The sequence below is a fragment of the Saccostrea cucullata genome, unplaced genomic scaffold (genome assembly GCF_032062105.1).
Source record: "Saccostrea cucullata isolate Sc308-1 unplaced genomic scaffold, CSIRO_AGI_Scuc_v1 ctg12312, whole genome shotgun sequence".
Taxonomy (NCBI): domain Eukaryota; kingdom Metazoa; phylum Mollusca; class Bivalvia; order Ostreida; family Ostreidae; genus Saccostrea; species Saccostrea cuccullata.
In genome coordinates this window covers 1-9,804 of record NW_026921351.1, presented here as the reverse complement: position 1 = coordinate 9,804, position 9,804 = coordinate 1, and the positions used below count along the sequence as shown (strand labels likewise).

General features: G+C 35.6%; 1 long non-coding RNA gene across 1 annotated transcript; it reads right to left on the bottom strand.

Annotated features, from left to right (window-relative positions):
* Positions 1-2,455: 2,455 nt before the first annotated feature.
* LOC134259800 (uncharacterized) lies at positions 2,456-9,426 on the bottom strand. The gene is made up of 3 exons (XR_009990417.1): positions 9,334-9,426; positions 5,723-5,794; positions 2,456-4,003 (listed from the first exon to the last, which is right to left on the bottom strand). It is a non-coding gene; the product is annotated as an uncharacterized LOC134259800 (long non-coding RNA).
* Positions 9,427-9,804: the final 378 nt, after the last annotated feature.

The window sequence follows — 9,804 nt, the reverse complement described above, 5'->3', positions numbered from 1 at the left end:
TAGGTACAGTGGGATTCTATTACAAGTAGTCATGATATAGGTACAGTGGGATTCTATTACAGTCATGATATAGGTACAGTGGGATTCTATTACAGTCATGATATAGGTACATTGGGATTCTATTACAAGTAGTCATGATATAGGTACAGTGGGATTCTATTTCAGTCATGATATGGGTGCAGTGGGATTTTATTACAGTCATGATATAGGTGCAGTGGGATTCTATTACAGATAGTCATGATATAGGTACAGTGGGATTCTATTACAGTCATGATATAGGTACAGTGGTATTCTATTACAGTCATGATATAGGTACAGTGGGATTCTATTACAGATAGTCATGATATAGGTACAGTGGGATTCTATTACAGTCATGATATAGGTACAGTGGTATTCTATTACAGTCATGATATAGGTACAGTGGGATTCTATTACAGGTAATCATGATATAGGTACAGTGGGATTCTATTACAGTCATGATATAGGTACAGTGGGATTCTATTACAGATAGTCATGATAAAGGAAATGTGGGATTCTATTACAGTCATGATATAGGTACAGTGGGATTCTATTACAGATAGTTATGATATAGGTACAGTGGGATTCTATTACAGATAGTCATGATATAGGTACAGTGGGATTCTATTACAGTCATGATATAGGTACAGTGGTATTCTATTACAGTCATGATATAGGTACAGTGGGATTCTATTACAGTCATGATATAGGTACAGTGGGATTCTATTACAGTCATGATATAGGTACAGTGGGATTCTATTACAGATAGTTATGATATAGGTACAGTGGGATTCTATTACAGATAGTCATGATATAGGTACAGTGGGATTCTATTACAGTCATGATATAGGTACAGTGGTATTCTATTACAGTCATGATATAGGTACAGTGGGATTCTATTACAGTCATGATATAGGTACAGTGGGATTCTATTACAGTCATGATATAGGTACAGTGGGATTCTATTACAGTCATGATATAGGTACAGTGGGATTCTTTTACAGATAGTCATGATAAAGGAAATGTGGGATTCTATTACAGTCATGATATAGGTACAGTGGGATTCTATTACAGATAGTCATGATATAGGTACAGTGGGATTCTATTACAGGTTGTCATGATATAGGTACAGTGGGATTCTATTACAGATAGTCATGATATAGGTACAGTGGGATACTATTACAGATAGTCATGATATAGGTACAGTGGGATTCTATTACAGGTTGTCATGATATAGGTACAGTGGGATTCTATTACAGATAGTCATGATATAGGTACAGTGGGATTCTATTACAGATAGTCATGATATAGGTACAGTGGGATTCTATTACAGTCATGATATAGGTACAGTGGGATTCTATTACAGTCATGATATGGGTACAGTGGGATTCTATTACAGTCATGATATAGGTACAGTGGGATTCTATTACAGATTGTCATGATATAGGTACAGTGGGATTCTATTATAGATAGTCATGCTATAGGTACAGTGGGATTCTATTACAGTCATGATATAGGTACAGTGGGATGCTATTACAGTCATGATATAGGTACAGTGGGATTCTATTACAAGTAGTCATGATATAGGTACAGTGGGATTCTATTACAGTCATGATATAGGTACAGTGGGATTCTATTAGAGGTTGTCATGATATAGGTACAGTGGGATTCTATTTCAGTCATGATATGGGTGCAGTGGGATTTTATTACAGTCATGATATGGGTACAGTGGGATTCTATTACAGAAAGTCATGATATAGGTACAGTGGGATTCTATTACAGTCATGATATAGGTACAGTGGGATTCTATTATAGATAGTCATGATATAGGTACAGTGGGATTGTATTATAGGTAGTCATGATATAGGTACAGTGGGATTCTATTACAGTCATGATATAGGTACAGTGGGATTCTATTACAGGTAGTCATGATATAGGTACAGTGGGATTCTATTACAGATTGTCATGATATAGGTACATGTACAGTGGTATTCTATTACAGTCATGATATAGGTACAGTGGTATTCTATTACAGTCATGATATAGGTACAGTGGGATTCTATTACAGATAGTCATGATATAGGTACAATGGGATTCTGTTACAGTCATGATATAGGTACAGTGGGATTCTATAACAGATAGTCATGATATATAGGTACAGTGTGTTGGTGTGATTACCCGCAAACAACCAGTCTTGGTCTGTCATGCGTGTTCCAAGCTGGTAGAGATATGTGTTTCACCGCCGCAAAACCGATTGATGTACAAGAAATCATGTAATCACTATTTTCATAAACAGGATTAATCAAGGGAAATTTTTCAAAACTTGGGTTTTTAAAGCCCATGTTGTCCTTTAAATAGGTCAAAGGTATCCAATGCATATGATAAAAAACATAGTTGCTCCATATACTTCTTCAAAATTTCTATGATGAGTAAAACGACATGCGTTCTTTGTTGAGCATATAATCACCAGTTGCTATTAATAACCATTGATGCCATCCTTATTATTAGCCTTTTGACAAGGAATATATTGTTAAATCACTTATCTTATTGGGGAATTAATTTTCATTGTTTTCAAAGTATGAAGAGACCTTTGAATTCATGACCACAACGATAGTAAAATTTTAAACCTGGAAAACTTGACCCATACCCATTATACGTACACACATCAACTGGACTCGCTACATTTCATCGCTTTATTTCAAGGAAAACAAGAAAACCTGTCACAAAAATATAAAACAATTGATGCGTGAAAGACATTGAACGAGCATATACCACCTGACACACATTTTAAAGATTTGCAAAAAGATGGACAATTTAGTTTGGGGGAGGGGAGCAGATTTAAAAAAAAACAACATGTCGTAAACATACATATGTATATTTTCAATCAAAAATGGCATAAAATAAAACTGTGAAATATTTGTCATTGTAAGGGTTGTACAAATTGTACAGAATTTGAATGCTTAATTTGAGAACCAAAAAGCATTTTTTTTTCATCTGTACTATCACAGTTTTGACAAAATCACTGTGTTGGTATCCTGTAAAATTTGCTGTGTGAGCTAGGTTAACATTAAACAATTTCCTTTTATATAAAATTTTTTTCAGCCCATCAAAAGTGCAAAACACACAAAAAATAAATGTACAATTTAATGAAGGGAATATTCCATTTAAACTTAATTAGTTTTAATAATCATATGTGTCCAAGATCTTTTTCAAGAGGTATTAAAAAGATCAAAATCTTAAACGATTTTTTTTTCTATTTGAGCCTAAAGATAAATCAAGATGATGTGCATCACAGTATCAATTCAATGTTCTCCATATGCTTATCTCATAACATAAGAAAGTCTAATATGTACATTAAAATGGAGTCAGTTAATATGGACTAGATAAGACTGTTGTGAGAGTAAAACTGCCCCAAATATTGCCTTTTTGATTTTTTTTTTTACAATTGTTAAAATGCAAAATGTAATAATGCAAAAATATAATTTATAATATTAGTATAATACCTTTGTATTGCTAAAACAATTTGTATTGTAACATACTAAAAAACAACTTTTAATCGTGACGACTTTTAACCAGGGTGAAACTAGTTCGCCATAATAAATTTTTGCAATCAAAGCCTTTTTGGAAGTGTTGTTAAAAGAGAGAGACTTTAAGGACTGATTAATAGGAATATTCCCGATGACAAGACTCCTGAACCTCGCAAAAAATTCTCGCACGCCAAAAAAAGTTGGTTTAACTTTACAGTACCATTCTTCCAAACTTCCTATCACTCAGTAATAACACACTAGTGACACTACCCTTACATTGTGTATAAAGCAACAACATAAGAACGTTTTCCATGTAAAGCAGTACTGGGAGTCCTCTATGACAACAATGTCAATAACTTCTCCCAATATTCCCAGAATTCCACTTTTCCAATCCTTCCCAGAATTCCCTGCCTGTCAATCACTCTCGCTATCATCGTCACTCAGTTCCAGATCTTTACCTGTATATAAAGCAAGAAAATTAATTCATTCATTTGCTCAAACTCGAAGGAAGCAAATTAACTTGGGGGGAGGGGGGACACAATTAAACATTATCAGTTAGAGGCACTATCAAGTTTAACAACCAAAAATTCCTTGAAATGCAAAATCGAAGGTCATCAGATGCTATTATTGATGGGGCTCAAGCATGAAGTAGCTTTTTTTTTCAAAAGTATTTCAAAATAAGTAGGGGGGGGGGGGCGCTGTGCCCCTCCCTTAACCAATACAAATGGATTTCGGATCATTTCCTTGGCATTGAATAGAAAGTACAGTGTTCCAGCTAGGATCTGAAAATGGAGGGGTGCAAGAGAAGGGCACTTTTTCGCGACATACGGTGATACCGTTGTCGCAAGTTTTTCTTACATCCTGTACATAAGCGTATCTCATTTCTTCACCCTTATAATGAATATATAGTTCCTTTAAATATGATTTATTTGTTTAACCTTATTGATAACTAACTTTAGCTATTATTGTAACAATATACATAAATTCTAATTGAAAGGTAATATCTTAATTAGGATAAATGTGACTTTTCTTCCATCGATTACAATCATTTTCTATTCCTGATTAGAAATAGAATGTTGTTCATATAATAATTCATGTAAACTATCTGTTGTCTCACATTTAATATTACAGTACATGAAGATCTACATGACTGTACAATATGTAATTACTGAATTCAAAATTGCTTAAGTTTGTATTTGGCAAACAATTTAAAATATATAGTTACAATATTTTTAGTCATAAATAACATTTTCTTATATTATTTATTTAGTTGTTATCAGACTTACAACTTAATATGTCAACCATCTGTTTTGTTTGTTTTACTTAAAATAATATGAGTGGTATATAGATACTAAGATTTTAAACTTCAGCCTGCCATATGACATGAAAACAATTACATATATAATAGCTGAAAATCTCTTCCAGAGTGAAAAAAAATTACTTATACATATTTCTTTGTTATTAGGATATTAAATTCCATCATTGTTTCATTCAAAACGTCTACAATTCACATTTAGAATGCTGAAGGTCATTGTTCATGCTACTTTCACTTTCTAATTTATTTTTAGAACGCTATAGAACAAGACTCTTGTTTTAGATTAAAACAGATAGCATGGTCATTCTCAAAGTATATTTTAGCCTTTAACCCTTATTCAGGCTGTCAAATGATCAAAGTAATTACCTAATCACCTGTAATTGAAAGTGTGTGCAGTTTATAGGTACCGTAGTGCGAGTTCATTACGTAATCGTCTCTGGCATGAGGTGTGAACTGTTGATTAGCCTTACGTAATCTGGCTTGGGACACACTCATTATTATAATGAGTTAAAAGGACAGTCAGAATGAAAATGGTCACTCACAAGGGACACAGGGGCGCCTGAATTGGGCAGAGGGGCGCACTGATTTGAGGGCGGGGCGCAACGCTCCTCTATTTCCCCCTAGCTGGAACACTGTAAGTAAGATAAAATTACTTGCAAAGACTGAGCTTTGGTGAAAATGCAGCATAACCATGCATTACATACACTGAGTTCTGTGTTAAACTTTAAGGATTTTATTGGGGGTGGAGTGTGAGAGTGTGTGTGTGTGTGTGGGGGGGGGGGTTGTTGTTGTTGTTAACAGGTGTTAAACACTTACTGGTACACATGATATATATATCAGAAGTGAGTTGTTTTAGACTTACCCAAGATGTTGGAGGCTGGAGGGACTGACTGATAGAGAGGCTGGGATCCAAACAGACCCTGTCCTGATTTATCTGTAACCAAATAAAACTAAAAATAACTATTACATCACACAGGTAACAGGAGGGATTATTACCTAACCTACTATATAAATTATAATTAGGCATTTTGAACTGTTTCACGGTTTACTTTATGTTTTTGCGTGATCATGAAACAGTGAACTGTTGACCGGTCCACAGAATGAACTGTTGACTGTTTAAAGCGTCATCGTGATATTCAAGCGTTTTGATGATCACGACATCACTATTTACCTGCTCTATAATTAATCAAATTTAAATAAAACACACAAACAATCCATTTATTAAGTATAACTTTAAATTAAAAATATTAATTTAATCTTTATATTATGTGTTCAGCTAATTAATAGACAAGTATGTGAATAAACAGTTGTGAAAACTTTTTATTGATTGTTTGTGTGTTTTTATTCCAATTTAATTAATTATATAGTAGGTTAGGTAATAAAACACTTATTCAATGACTACTCGGTGAGACAGTCAAAATGTTGTCCCTCGGTAGTGGGGTAGACCTGGGAAACTGTTGCCCAAGGCCGAAGGCCTCGGGACAACATTTTGACTGTTTACCTCGTAGTCATTAAATAAGTGTACATTGACTGATAGAGAGGCTGGGATCCAAACAGGCCCTGTCCTGATTTATCTGTAACCAAATAAAACTAAAAATAACTATTACATCACACAGGTAACAGGAGGGGCTGACTGATAGAGAGGCTGGGATCTTAACAGACCCTGTTCTGATTTATCTGTAACCAAATAAAACTAAAAATAACTATTACATCACACAGGTAACAGAAAGGGCTGACTGATAGAGAGGCTGGGATCCAAACAGACCCTGTCCTGATTTATCTGTAACCAAATAAAACTAAAAATAACTATTACATCACACAGGTAACAGGAGGGACTGACAGATAGAGAGGCTGGGATCTAAACAGACCCTGTCCTGATTTATCTGTAACCAAATAAAACTAAAAATAACTATTACATCACACAGGTAACAGGAGGGACTGACTGATAGAGAGGCTGGGATCTTAACAGACCCTGTCCTGATTTATCTGTAACCAAATAAAACTAAAAATAAATATTACATCACACAGGTAACAGAAGGGACAGACTGATAGAGAGGCTGGGATCCAAACAGACCCTGTCCTGATTTATCTGTAACCAAATAACACTAAAAATAACTATTACATCACACAGGTAACAGGAGGGACTGACTGATAGAGAGGCTGGGATCTAAACAGACCCTGTCCTGATTTATCTGTAACCAAATAAAACTAAAAATAACTATTACATCACACAGGTAACAGGAGGGACTGACAGATAGAGAGGCTGGGATCTAAACAGACCCTGTCCTGATTTATCTGTAACCAAATAAAACTAAAAATAACTATTACATCACACAGGTAACAGGAGGGGCTGACTGATAGAGAGGCTGGGATCTAAACAGACCCTGTCCTGATTTATCTGTAACCAAATAAAACTAAAAATAACTATTACATCACACAGGTAACAGGAGGGACTGACTGATAGAGAGGCTGGGATCCAAACAGACCCTGTCCTGATTTATCTGTAACCAAATAAAACTAAAAATAACTATTACATCACACAGGTAACAGGAGGGACTGACAGATAGAGAGGCTGGGATCTTAACAGACCCTGTCCTGATTTATCTGTTACAAAATAAAACTAAAAATAACTATTACATCACACAGGTAACAGGAGGGGCTGACTGATAGAGAGGCTGGGATCTTAACAGACCCTGTCCTGATTTATCTGTAACCAAAGAAAACTAAAAATAAATATTACATCACACAGGTAACAGAAGGGACAGACTGATAGAGAGGCTGGGAACTTAACAGACCCCGTCCTGATTTATCTGTAACCAAATAAAACTAAAAATAACTATTACATCACACAGATAACAGGAGGGACTGACTGATAGAGAGGCTGGGAACTTAACAGACCCTGTCCTGATTTATCTGTAACCAAATAAAACTAAAAATAACTATTACATCACACAGATAACAGGAGGGACTGACTGATAGAGAGGCTGGGAACTTAACAGACCCTGTCCTGATTTATCTGTAACCAAATAAAACTAAAAATAACTATTACATCACACAGATAACAGGAGGGACTGAGTGATAGAGAGGCTGGGATCCAAACAGACCCTGTCCTGATTTATCTGTAACCAAATAAAACTAAAAAATAACTATTACATCACACAGATAACAGGAGGGACTGACTGATAGAGAGGCTGGGATCCAAACAGACCCTGTCCTGATTTATCTGTAACCAAATAAAACTAAAAATAACTATTACATCACACAGATAACCCCCAACAAACCCTGCCCTGATTTCTCTGTAACGAAATAAAATCTCCACATCAGAAAACAATCTAAAAATAACTATTCCATCATACAGGTACACCCCCCCCCTCCCCCCCAAAAAAAACTCTGTGTTTTCCCCTTTTGATTTGTTTAATTTTTTTCTTCATATACTGAAAGATTATTTTGATTTGAAGGTGGACACTTGACAAATAAAACAAGAGGCCCATGGGCCACATCGCTCACCTGAGCACTAAGGGTAGGAAAAAGTAGAAAATGGCTTTTTATTGTAAAGTTTAAATCCAAAAGTAATCCCATGACCAATCAAGGATTTGCTATTTTTTAGAAAATGATTTTCAAAGAATTTTCCAATATATATCTTTAAAAACTTTGGTCAGCGATTTTGGCCCTGCCCTACCCCTGGGGGTCATGATTTGAACAAACTTGAATCTACTCTACCTGAGCATGCTTCCATATAAATATGATGAATTATGGCTTTGTCATTCTTGAGAAGAAGATTTTTAAAGAATTTTCCATTATATTTCTATGTAAAACTGTGGTCGGCCATTTTGGCTCCGCCCTACCCCCGGGGGTCATGATTTGAACAAACTTGAATCTACACTACCTGAGCATGCTTCCATATAAATATGATGAATTATGGCTTTGTTATTCTTGAGAAGAAGATTTTTAAAGAATTTACCTATATATTTCTATGTAAAACTTTGGTCGGCCATTTTGGCCCCGCCCTACCCCCAGGGGTCATGATTTGAACAAACTTGAATCTACACTACCTGAGAATGCTTCCCCATAAGTTTCATCTTTCCTGGCACAGTGGTTCTTGAGAAGAAGATTTTTAAAATATGCCATCAAATTCTCATTAATTCCCAATTATCTCCCATTTAATGAGGGTGTGGCCCTTCATTTGAACATTCTTGAATCCCCTTCACCCAAGGATACTTTGTGGCAAGTTTGGTATAAAATGGCCCAGCGTTTCTTGAGAAGAAGTCACAAAAAAGTGAAAAGTTTACAACAACGACGACAACAACGACGACAGACAACGGACAAATTTTGATCAGAAAACTCACTTGAGCCTTCGTCTCAGGTGAGCTAAAAAACCTTGAAGAGCTACATGATGAGACACAGGTGATCTGTAATCTATCAAGAAAACTGGTTGGGTTGATATATTGGGTAACAAAGTGTAAAGGTACTCACCATTGTTTGTTTTGGACTCGTCTTCTGAGTCACTAGCCGAGTTATCCGAGTCGCTGGATGAGTCACTACTGCTGCTGATAAATCCGATCCAACCTAAACAGAGAAAATACTACTATAATACATGTACAGGGTATAACTGCTGCTGATAAATCCAATCCAACCTAAACAGAAAACATACTACTATAATACAGGGTATAACTACTGCTGATAAATCTACCATAATACAGTAAAGCATTTACATTTGCAAATGTTTGCCCTTATATGACACTATTTGTACAAGGCGTTTTTACATATCAGTAAAACATGTTCCTCATGATTCCGGTAATGGCGCCCGTTAGAGTAGGCCACGCTTAGTGACGGAGAGGTAGAGTGGCCATTATAGCGCATAACTTAAAAAGTTTGGTGTCTTGGATGAAGTATCTATAATCAAGTGTGTTCAGAGATTCAGGACTGTTATTTTTTGGAGACCTA